Raw genomic sequence first — 11,189 nt, 5'->3', positions numbered from 1 at the left:
GCCTCATACGCTCGGTCAGCTGCATAGGTGCACTTGCCAAAGATTGCCTTCAACCACTTGCCAAACTTCATCTTGCCTCCTCTACGAGACCTAGAGCAGGAAGATTCAAGGATGTCTACATGAGCATGAGAGCTCCCCACTCCCTGAGTAGCTGTAGCTGGGTGGGTCTTCTCAATTTTATAGACGGTGTGTTTCCCATCCTTCAGAGAATAAAATCCAGTGACCCTCTCAATCATGAACATGAGGTAAGGGGCATAGGGTAGCCCCCTCCTCCCATCATCCACTACAAATCTCAACTCAGTCCACATGAATCTAGGGACATTGAACCTATCCTCACCTGGAGCAAATCTAGGCAACACATTTCTCACATAGCCATTAATATCTGAGGCTGCTCCATCCTTTGGGTTGATGGTATTCCTGATGAGGTTGTTGAGGATGTAATAGAAGTTTTATAGACTACTCCTCTTGCCATCTGTAATCCTTCTATCTCTCCACATGTAACTGATGTCACAGATCTCAACTCAAGACTCATTATGAATGTAAGTGTAACCTCTGTGCTCCTCCATAAAGCCAAGAATCTGGCTGAAAGTGACAAAGTCGACTCGGTAGTGCTGACCATTAGTCATCTAGTGAATCTCATCAGAGGTCTGATCATAGAAGTATATGGCATGAAACTGTCAAGGACCTCCTCATTCTAGTTATACTGAAAACCCGTGATGTCTAAAAGCTAGAACTTGTCACCCATGACGGTGCGGGCGTGAGAGGAGAGAGAGGCACGGTGTCGGCATCAGAGGGGAGAGAGAGGGAAAGAAGTTATTATGGACCTAAGGATAAGAGGAAGAATAGAAGGGCCCCACAGTAAAATCGTTTGGGCTAAATCTCAATTGAGATTCAAAATGCGGCACTACCACATGCCTAGCCTAGCACTACCGCAGAGCGGCACTGCCACATGGTAGGCGTGGTATTGCCGCACTCCAAAAAATAGTGGGAGTTATAATCTATATGACTCTCTCTATATAAGATATGGACACATATCACCTATATACCATGACCAGAAACAAATAATCAATACAGACCATGATCATGATACATAAATTGCATTTTATAAATTATTTTTATGCACAATATGAAAATTTTCAATTCTTTTGTCTAGATACTTGTTTATCAAACAGAGGCATGCTAAAACTCAAACCATGTTATGAGAATCAACTATATTTAGCTCACTACGCAAAACACAAAACCTTGACTCATCGAGGGGCTTTGTGAAGGTATCGGCTAGTTGCTTTTCGATGCTCACATGGTAAATTTCGATATCTCCTTTGGTTTCATGGTCTCTCAAGAAATGATGTCGGATGTCTATGTGCTTAGTTGTAAAATGGGTTACGGGATTGTTTGCAAGCTTAATGGCACTCTCATTGTCACATAATAATGGGATTTTAGTGAAATGACATCCGAAATCACGAAGACTTTGCCTCATCCAAAGTAGTTGGGCACAATATGCACCGACTGTAACATACTCAGCATCGGTGATGGAAAGGGCTATACAATTTTGCTTTTTAGAACTCTAAGACACTAGGGATCGTTCAAGGAATTGACATGTCACCGAAGTGCTTTTTTATCTACTTTGCAACCGACGTAATCAGAATCTAAATACCCAAGTAGATCAAACTTAGAGCCCTTAGGATACCACAAACCAAGGTTAGGAGTGTGTACTAAATATCTCAAGATTCTCTTAACGGCCACCAAGTGACACTCTTTCGGGTTAGCTTAAAATCTAGCACACATGCACATACTAGGCATAATATCAGGCCTAGATGCGCACAAATAAAGTAGAGAGACGATCGTGGGATGATGTACCTTGGTATCCATGGCTTTTCCTTCAATGTTGAGATCAAGATGTCCATTGGTTGGTATGGGAGTTTTGATAGGCTTGGCATTCACCATGTCAAACTTCTTGAGCATATCATGTGTGTACTTTGTTTAACTAATAAAAGTTCCATCATTTACTTGCTTAATTTGAAATCCAAGAAAGAACTTCAACTCACCCATCATGGACATCTTAAATCTCTTCGTCATGATCCTACTAAATTCCTCACAAAAAGTATGATTAGTACTACCGAATATTATGTCATCGATATATATTTGGCACACAAATATATCTTTACCAACTTTGTGAGTGAAAAGGGTAGGGACGGCTTTACCTATTTCAAAGCCTTGTTTAAGCAAGAATTCCTTAAGGCATTCATACCATGCTCTTAGTGCTTGCTTAAGCCCATAGAACGCCTTTTGGAGTTTGTAGACGTGGTTGTGGAACTTGGGATCTTCAAAACTCGGTGGTTGCTCAACATAGACAAGTTCTTGAATGGGGCCATTGAGGAATGCACTCTTCACATCCATTTGATATAGCTTGAAATTATGATGAGTGGCATAGGCTAGAAGCATTGGATTGCTTCAAGTCTTGCCACCAATGCATATGTTTCCTCAAAGTCCAAGCCCTCTACTTGAGTGAAACCTTGAGCAACTAATCTTGTCTTGTTTCTTGTCACCACGCCATTCTCATCTTGCTTGTTGTAGAAGACCCACTTGGTGCCAATGATATTGGTGTTGGGTCTCTCCACCAAGGTCCACACTTGATTTATTTTGAAATTGTTGAGCTCTTCTTGCATGGCCATCACCCAATCCGAGTCTCCAAGTGCTTGTTTTACCTTAAGAGGCTCTAAAGAGGAAACAAACGAGTAATATTGATAAAAGCTTGCTAAATGTGAATGAGTTGTTACCCCTTTCAAAGACTCCCAAAGATGTTGTCAATGGGATGATCCTATTTTATTGTTTGCCTTAGCCTTGGATGATCAATGGCCTCTTATCCATCTTCTGGATCTTCATTATCTTCTTGCTCGAATATGGGTTGTAGGTTCTATCCTTGAATCGGAGTTGGACTTGCTACTGTTGTTAGAGGGAGTGTGGTACTACCGCTCTTATATGCGGCACTACCACTCTACTAATTTGTAGCAGGGGTCAGCTCCCCCTCAGCATCAGGTACATTAGCTGAACTTTGTTCATCGGCAGCTTGAGAAACCTCCACTTCAGTGACTTTGTCTTCTTGTAGTCTTATATCACCAATAGCCAATTGCTTGATTGCTTCACATGGTGAATCCTCCTTTCCTACAACACTTGAATCAACTTGCTCCACTTGAGAGCCATTAGATTCATCAAATGTCATGTCTACCGCTATTTCAACTTTCCTAGAGGTTTTGTTGAAAACATGATAGGCATGCTCATTTGATACATAACCAAGAAGAAAACTTTCATCAACTTTAGGTGCAACTTAGAGGTTTTGGGTTTCTTATTAAGTATAAAACACTTGCACCCAAACACTCTAAAGTAGGACACATTTGGTTTGTTACCGGTTAGAAGCTCATATGAAGTTTTCCTCAACTTCTTGTGTAGGTAGAGGCGGTTGATGGTATGGCAAGCGGTGTTGATGGCTTTGTGCCAAAAGAGGTTCAACGTCTTGTACTCATCTAGCATTGTCCTTGCCATGTCAATTAGTGTACGATTCTTCCTCTCTACTACACCATTTTGTTAAGGGGTGTATGGAGTTGAGAACTCATGCTTGATGCCTTCTTCATCAAGAAACTCCTCAACTTGGGTGTTCTTGAATTCAGTCCCATTATCGCTTCTCATTTTCTTGATGAGGAGACCGAACTCCTTTTGAGCTCTTCTAACAAAAGTTTTCACTTTGTCTATAACTTGACACTTATCAAGCAAGAAAAATACCCAAGTGAAATGGAAATAATCATCAACAATAACAAGACCATATTTGTTACCTCCGATACTTAGGTAGGTAACCGGTCCAAAGAGATCCATGTGTATGATCTCCAATGGTTGCGTCATAGTCATGATGCTCTTTGGTGGATGAGGTATGCCAACTTGCTTTTTGGCTTGACAAGCGCTACATATCCTATCTTTCTCAAAGTGAACATTTGTTAGCCTAAGAATGTGTTCATCCTTTTTAAGTTTGGCCAAGTTACACATCCCAACATGGGCTAGTCAGCGATGCCAAAGCCATCCCATGCTAGATTTTGTCACTAAACAAGTCTCAATATTAGCTTTACTTTTGTTGAAATTAACTAGGTAAAGCTTGTTCTTTAAATGACCCATAAAGACAATAGAGGAATTCTCCCTTCTAAAGACTTCCACACCCTTATCCATAAAGAGACAATTGAAGCCCATCTCGCATAATTGAGAGACGGACAACAAATTGTATCCTAACTAATCAACATGCAAAATATTTGTAATTGAATGCTCAAGGTTTATAGTAACTTTACCAAGACCAATCACATCCCCTTAGAGTTATCTCCAAAGAGAATATTTTCATTTGAGTCCATCTTCAGGGTATATGATGAGAACATACTCCTTTCTCCGGTCATATGATTTGTACATCCACTATCAAGCACCCAACTTGACCCACCGGAGAAGTATGCCTGCAAAACAGATTTAGTTGCTTGATTTAGGTCCCCAATTTGACTTGGGGCCTTGCATGTTAGTCACAAGAAATTTAGGAACCCAAATAGAAGTATTCCTATATGTGTTGACTTCCTTTCCAACATATTTGGCAACCACTTTTCCACTGCTATTGTTCCTTAAAACAAAACACAAAGTCAATCTTTGTCGAGGTGGTTGAAACTTTGTTTGATAGGCATACTTGTTCATAGTGCCCCACACTAATTTCTTTGGCCTCTGCTGAACCTGTTTCTGCTGGAACACCTTCTTCTTGGGCTTAGTTTGATCAGGAGTAGAATTGCTAGCCTTTCCATTTTTGCGGAGAGCGGCACAACCGACCTTCACTGTGGCACCGCCGCGGTGCGGCACTGTTGTTGACTATGTAGGCTGATCAGTACCAACTCTTTCTTTTCTCTCAAACTTGACACACTCATAGCCATTTATAATCTTTCTTCCATTTGTCTTGGCTCCTGTAGTGTGCCTAAGCCCATGCTTGATTGAGGGGTGTCTCCCTTGCTTGAATTGAGACACTTTTGAATCATTTGTCTTCTTGTTACTTACTTAAGCCTTACCACTCAAGCAGCCCTTGACAATGATCTCATTGTGTCTAGCAATTTTTTTTCTCATTGCCTCCATGTTTGCAAGGTTAGTGGAATAAGCATTTAAATCAATATTATAACATTTTCCACAACCTTGACTAGTGGAGGTAGTAGAGGCATCCTTTGCCTTAGAGGGATGTGAGATGCTATCCCAAAGAATGTTATATTGCAGCTCGAGTTCTTTGTGCTTTTCATCTAAGTCACAATACTTTTTCTTGAGAGCAATATTTTTTTCTTTGTGATAGTGTGGTCCCCTTGTTCTTTGGCCAAGGCCTTGCACAAGGATTTCACCTCACTTTTCTTTAATGCAAGAGCTTCCTTGCTAGCAATATAGAGATCCACTTATTGGATAAGAGTTTCTTCTCTAGATCCTAGCTCGGCTTGGACACTCTCTAAGTCCTCCACTAGTTTAGTGATGAATAATTTGGTCTTTCCATCCAAATTTTTAGTTATCATGTTTATTTCTTCATCACTAGATTCATCGTCACTGGAGCTATCACTAATATCACTACAAGAGATATCACTAGGAGGTGGAGGAGATTTAGCCTTTGATATGGATTTTACCTTCTCACCCTTTGCTATGAGACAAATATGAGGGGAGTAGTAGTCATCATCGGACATGTCGTTGAATAGCCTTGGTGTAGGGGATGACTTGTGAATAGCAATAGTTGCAACCTTCTCATCCTCTTTACTTGTGCTTTCTTTAGTTGAGTCCCATTCATACCCAATGTGAGCCTCTTCCATGTACTTCTTGCTCTTTCTACGGTCAGTCTTCTCCTCTTTCTTATCCTTCTTGTATTTGTTATCCTTGATCTCATATAGACACTTGGCAATGAAGTGATCGGTGCTTTTACAATTGTAGCATGTCCTCTTTTTCTTGTTTGGGAAGCTTCTCTTCACTACCTTGTATCCTTGCTTCTTTAGCCCCTTGTGATACCTCTTCATAAAGAGAGCAACATCATCAACTTTCTCATATTGATCATCATCATTTTCACTTTCACTTGAAGATGATGTGGTCTCTACTCTTTCTTGAACTTGCTTGCTTGCTTTGGGCTTGCTAGTTGAAGCTTGTTGGTTGATCTTGGACTTGCTTGTAGAGCCTTGCTTGCTTGATTTGTTGGCCTTGAGAGCTACATCTTTGATCTTGATGCCCTCTAACTTTGCTTACAATTCTCCAAGCTTCTTCCTCTCATTTGCTTCTTTTATTTGCATGTCAAAGGTCAAGATCCTCCCAAGTACATCATTTGGTGTGAAGTACTTAAACTTCTTTGTGTCTCTAATTAGAGTGACTACGGTCTCATTTATAGGTGAATAAGCTTCCAACATAATCTTGACAACTTTATGATCATCTAGCTCATCACAACCATAGCCTCCAATCTTGCCCACCATTGTCATCAACCTATCAAACATCTCTTGTGACCCTTCTCCATCCAAGATAACAAATCGGTTGAGCTTGGACATCAATAAATCAATTCTTGCCTTTCTCACATTGTCAACCCCTTCATGTGCAAGATGCAAAGTATCCTAAATTTGCTTGGCAACATCCACACCAATTACTCTATTATACTCATCACCATCCAAGGCACTAAGTAGCACACTAGTAACTTGACTGTTGAGGTGGATGATTCTTATTTCTTCCATGGTTGGATTCTTGGGATCAATTGGTGGCTCAAATCTATTGCAAACAACCTCTCAAATGTCAGGATGAAGACCTATAAGACAGGCTCTCATCAAGTGCTTTCACTTAGCAAAGTTAGTCCCATCGAAATAAGGTAACTTGCCCGTGGGCATATTGATGAAAGACTTGCGATCATGGTTAGTCATAGACATAGAAGAATAGTTAAAGGATATTGCGGCATATTTGTTGTCATCATTCTTCTTGCCCTTACCTTTCTTGTCCTTCTTGCTATGCACTTGGTAGGACTCATCATCATCACCATCTTTAGAGCTGCTAGATAGCCCACTTGAAGATGCATTGGAGGCTTTTGCTTCTTGTTCCTTCTTCTTTCTTGCTTCTCTTCTTTTTCTTCTAGCTTCTCTCTTGAGTCTTCTTTCTTCTTTTCTTGCTTTCTTCTCTTCTAACCGCTGCTGCTCCTTCTTCTTTTCTCTTACTTCTCTTTTCTCTTTTCTAGCTACCCTTCTTCTTCTTTTTTCTTCTTCATTTTGAGCTTTTTCGACATCGGTCGCCTCTAGCTGTGGGAGCGTGGAGTTGCTTGCTGTACAGGTGCTAAGCTCGCTGCTATCGGTGTCATGCAGCCCAACTTCTTTCGGATCAACATTGACGGGCTTCACAACACCAGATCCTCCCCTAGGCTCCATACCTCACGTGATGAAGCGCACATAAGGTAACCCGCTCTGATACCACTTGTAGGATCTTTGGTACGCCTAGAGAGGGTCGAATAGGCCTATAAAAATTCAACTCAAAACAAAGTCAAATTCACCCACGGTACTGCTGCTATGTTAGCATGGCACTGTCGCACCTTGAAGAGAGATTAGTTCATAGTTTAAAATCTACCTAGTGAAACTTAGATAGGGTAAATTTTATAGCTTCCTACAAGGCAGTAGATCACAGATCGATAGCTGAAGGTGGTGAGAACACCACACACAAGTAGATCAGCCTCAAACTCTAGAAATCACCTCAACAACAATATGTCAAGCAAGTAATGTAAATCAAGCACAAGTGACTCAATGGTTTATCCTATGGTTAAATTCGCCACCGAGGCTTGCCTACCTCTATGTTGTTGAGGTTAGCCACTAAGGCTTAGAGCTTTCTAGCCCTTCCTTATTCTCAAGTCAAGAGACTTAACTCTCGAGATGAGGGATGAGTTTACTAGCTTCAAGAGATGGTTACAAACCTCCCAGGGCTGCCACACAAGTTGACAAGCTCCACGGCCGATGCTCTAGTTGGCTAGGAGCCAAGCTCCAAGAGTAACAAACACAACCGCCGGCTAAAACATGAACCAAATGCTCTTTAGAGTTTGGAAATCAATGGAGTTGCTCTCAAATCAAGTTGTGGATCCTTTTTCCCTCAAGGATTGATGGGGAAATCAATGAATTTGTTTAGGGGCTGTAGGTCAACAATAGAGTGAGAGAGAGAGAGCTCCTGCTCTGTTTTGGACGTGCTGAAGTGAGGAAGAAGAGAGCAGGTTATCATTGGGAAGGAAAGGGAAAGGTATATATACCCCCAGCCCCCAACGGTCACTTAAGTCGCAGATAGTCATTGGGGAAGAAGAGGAAAGATATATATACACCCAGCCCTCAACGGATAGTACACTCAAGAGGTCAAGCGAGACGAGGCCCACGACCAAATGGTCAGGCAAGCCAAAGCCCGCGACCTCAGGGTCGGGCGAGACGAGGCCCACGACCAAAGGGTCGGGCGAGCCAGAACCCATGACCTTGGGGTCAGGCGAGATGGAGCCCACGACCAAAGGGTCGGGTGAGTCGGAGCCCGTGACCTTGGGGTCGGGCGAGATGGAGCCTGCGACCAAAGGGTCGGGCAAACCGGAGCCTACGCCCAAGGGGTCAGGCAAGTTGGAGCTCGCACCCAAGGGGTCGGGTGAGTTGGAGCTCGCACCACACAAGACAACAAGGGTAATAGTGAAGTGTAGACTATCTTGGCTTTGAACCTGAGGATGTTTATGGTTATTTGAGCACTTGGTAGCACATATTAACTTAAGCATTGTGTCCCCCTTTATAGTACGTCTTTTCCTATACTTAAATTCAAGATATAAAAGAATCTTACACCTCATTTAAGTTTGAAGCCATCTATATTTATAATTGGGGGCTCTTCCGTTTTATGTAGCATCCTCGAATATAAATTCCCTGCTTGTCATCTCGATAAATCTCATTAGTTCTCTAATTACGTGGTCATTATCACCAAAATCCACAATTAGGGCTTGATTGCACTTTCAATCTCTCCCTTTTTGGTGATTGATGACAACCCAATTAGAGCTTACAAAAGATATGAAATAAATACTTTGATTTTCAAGCCATGGGTGTAGAGTCTCCCCCTAAGTATGTGAATAGAGAATTGAATTCTCAAATTGGCATAAGAAGCCATGATTCACATTTTAGTGAAAGTGATGGGGGCTCCCCCGACATCCATGTTCCTATGGGGTGTTGCATACTGTGTCAGGTATGTAAAACATGATACAAATAATAGTTTATGCACACATGTGCTTGCTACTATGCGGCAGTGCCGCACCTGACTGTAAGAACTAGACAGAGTCAAGCACCACATAGTTAGCTTAGACAAAAAAAGATATGCAACCTAGCATAATAAGATGACTTCTAATCCACATAACGATACATGTCCATATTCGATACACAAAGAGTCAAATAGTAGCATTGTTTCATAATTTAGAGTTTTGAGCGACTCTCAAACTTTCCACCTAGCGAAGACTAACACTCGTCAAATAGGACATGAAGTAGCGCAACTGCTACGAAAAGTTGTTGACCCCTCTAATTTTCCATCTAATTTTCTCCCCCTTTGGCATAAAGCACCAAAAAGAGAAGAAAAGAAGAAAGATCAACACATACTCATCATCTCCCTGGATGTCTGTCCAATCAATATCATCACTTTCTGTAGCAGTCCCAGCACCACCATCACCATCATCGTTGTCGGAGTCAATACGTGCATGGCCCTGATGGTGAGTAGTGGCGGTGTATCGAGTGGAACTAGTGGAATGCCTCGGTTCCTATCTCTAACGGTATCCCTCTAGGGTCTTATCTCAATCTGCTACTTGTCCCTGCTGCTCCTCATAATCACCATCATCCTCATAATCTGAATTTGTGTTAGAGAGACTCGGAAGGTCATACTGTGGAGGAGGTGGAATAGGAGGAAGTAGTGGAAGGTCCTATCCATGCTGCTGATGCTGCTCAAGCTATGCCTCATACGCTCTGTCAGCTGCATAGGTGCACTTGCCGAAGTTTGCCTTCAACCACTTGCCAAACTTCTTCATCTTGCCTCCTCTATGAGACCTAGAGTGAGAAGATTAAGAGATGTCTACATGAGCATGAGAGCTCCCCGCTCCCTGAGTAGCTGTAGCTGGTTGGGTCTTCTCAATTTTATAGATGGCGTGCATCTCTCCTTCAGAAAATAAAATTCAGTGACTCTCTCAATCATGAACATGAGGTAAGGGGCATAGGGCAGCCCCCTCCTCCCATCCTCCACTGCAAATCTCAACTTAGTCCACATGAATCTAGGGACATTGAACCTGTCCTCACCTAGAGCAAATCTAGCCAATAGATTTCTCATATAGCCATTAATATCTGAGGCTGCTCCATCCTTTGGGTTGATGGTGTTCCTGATGACGTTGTTGAGGATGTAATAGAAGCTATGTAGACTACTCCTCTTGCCATCTGCAATCCTTCTATCTCTCCACATGTAACTGATGTCATGGATCTCAACTCGAGACTCATCATGAATATATGTGTAACCTCTGTGCTCCTCCCCAAAGCCAAGAATCTGGCTGAAAGTGACAAAGTCAACTCGGTAGTACCGACCATCAATCATCTAGTGAATCTCATCAGTGGTCTGGTCATAGAAGTATGTGGCATGAAACTATGCAAGGTCCTCCTCATTCTAGTTATACTAGAAACCCAAGATGTCTAAAAGCTAGAACCTATCACAAATTTTGATTACCTTGTCAAACTCAGGCTCCTCCTTCTCCTGCATCTCATCCCAATCAATATATTGTATCTTGATGGTCTTGGTTTTCTTGGATGCAAGAATGGTAGTGGCATAAAAGTTGGAATGAAACTTATTCTAGAATCTGTAATCAATCCAAATCCTTACGCACTGCATAGGGATTGATCCCTCTCATGTCTTCCACCAGCTTCCAACTCTTGAAATAGTTGATAACTGCATGCTGGCAGGAGTCATCTAAAGGTCTCATGATGATCTCACCCTCAAAATCTCTCATGTATCTACCATCAAACTCAGAGATATGCTGTGGGGTGTCAGGAATAGCGTTAGTGGTACAACCTATCATCTCAAGCCTCTCCTCATCTTCAATGTATTGCACACGCCTCCCCCTATCACCAAGTCCCCTTGGAGCTGCACTACTGCCTATTGATGTTGACCTC

Source organism: Miscanthus floridulus, chromosome 18 (assembly GCF_019320115.1).
Source record: "Miscanthus floridulus cultivar M001 chromosome 18, ASM1932011v1, whole genome shotgun sequence".
Classification (NCBI taxonomy): Eukaryota; Viridiplantae; Streptophyta; class Magnoliopsida; order Poales; family Poaceae; genus Miscanthus; species Miscanthus floridulus.
Note: the sequence above shows the minus strand (reverse complement) of the source record.